Below are 1707 nucleotides of genomic sequence, written 5' to 3'. Positions count from 1 at the left end.
GCCGTGGAGGCTGCTCTATTTGAGCAACAGGGGGCCACGTACGACGTGGTCCACTGTCTGTGTGTCCGTAGTCCCGAGCAGACCCTGAGGTGACTCCACCCCTCGCAGGCATTACACTTGACTGAGGTGGAGTTGTGGTGTAATCGTCTTCGGCATACACAGCAGGTGTATGTTTCTGGCCCAGGGTTTGACTCGATGCCAGCCCTGAGTAGGAGAATGCGTAGTGAATGTAGCCCTATGGACGGACAACTTCTAAGATACTTCGCCGACCTAAACGGGGTTAGATCGCCGAAACAACAGCCCTTGGTCGGGTGAAACCCGAGTCATCCGGTACGTAGAACCGGCTGTCGTGGGAATGACTATTTTATAGTCACTAAGTTTCATTTCACTGTTGCTTATTGAAGAGACTCGGTCACACAGATAAAATCAAATCTTTTAGAAAATGATATAGTTCCAAGTTGGTTAAAATTTGTCCTAATACCACCAACATTCAAGTTCAGACATTTTAACGTCGACTTTAATTCGATGGCTGAGTAAAAGATCGACCTATCTCGGCAGCCAGTTCGAAAACGCCCTATATAAAGAAAATTTCAAGAATGCCCTACTTCAGAATTTGACTGAAGAACGCCCTATTCGCTGAGACCAAATTCTGAGATAGGGTATTTTTCAATAAAATTGTGAAATAGAGCGTTCTTCAATCAAATTCTGACGGTTGATTTTTTAGATTTGCTTTGTCCAGGATGTTTCGGTTTTCTTCAATATAAAAATAAATTGATTACATGAAAGCAAGTGGGACAAAAAACATTCTAAACGATCAATCGTAATATTTAGCCATTTGAAAATTGTACTTTCTAGAATTCACTGGGTTACAGCATACTCAGAATCTTTTACGAAAGTTTGTTGAATTTTTTTTTTTTAATTGCACAAAGTTTGAAACTTGGATTTACACGGGCTTTGTTAAAGAATTAACTATATTTTTATCAAAAAGTAACCAAAATTAAATAACAAAAAAATAATATGTTAAAACGTGTCAAAATGCGGTGCGGCTATATTTATTTCGACCACTGTAGGCAATTCATTAAATAGTTTCGGACCTTTATACAATAAAATATTTTGTACCTTATTAGGTTTATAGAGATTAATTCTAAAATCATTCTTGTTTCTTAAGTTGTAGGGTTGTACACATCGTACAGTTTCATAAGTAAAAACACTATCAGCTGATTCCCAAAAAATGCCTACAGCTGAGATCACCTGTTTTTGACATGTGCTCTTATCTTTTACAAGATCTTTCGTTTATTTTACAATTTCTTTTATTTCTATTACAATTTATTCAAAATACACTAACACACTGAACCAAAAACACCAATACATTAACCAAAAACACACCTACATCCTGCCGAATATACAACTACAGCCTGCCAGAAAAAACGGTAAGAAGAAGGGTTACTTTACTTATGGCACTGTACGATGGTTGTACATCCCCTACATATACGATCTGATTCGTTAGGTACTTCGGTAACAAATTATACTTCGTTTTAAATACAAAAAGTAGAACATTCATTACTGTTCTTTGGTTAATGTTAAGCCATTTTAAAGTTTCGAGTATATATGTGATCGGGGTCAGTCTATTACATAATAAAATGCAATGCATTCCTTTGTTTTGCAATTTCTACATTCTGTTTTTCATCTCACTGGATCTTAGGAATA

This window comes from Rhagoletis zephyria, unplaced genomic scaffold, assembly GCF_001687245.7.
Source record: "Rhagoletis zephyria isolate East Lansing unplaced genomic scaffold, Rhagoletis_zephyria_1.1 Rzeph_scaffold_03913, whole genome shotgun sequence".
Classification (NCBI taxonomy): Eukaryota; Metazoa; Arthropoda; class Insecta; order Diptera; family Tephritidae; genus Rhagoletis; species Rhagoletis zephyria.
This window is presented reverse-complemented; position numbering follows the sequence as displayed.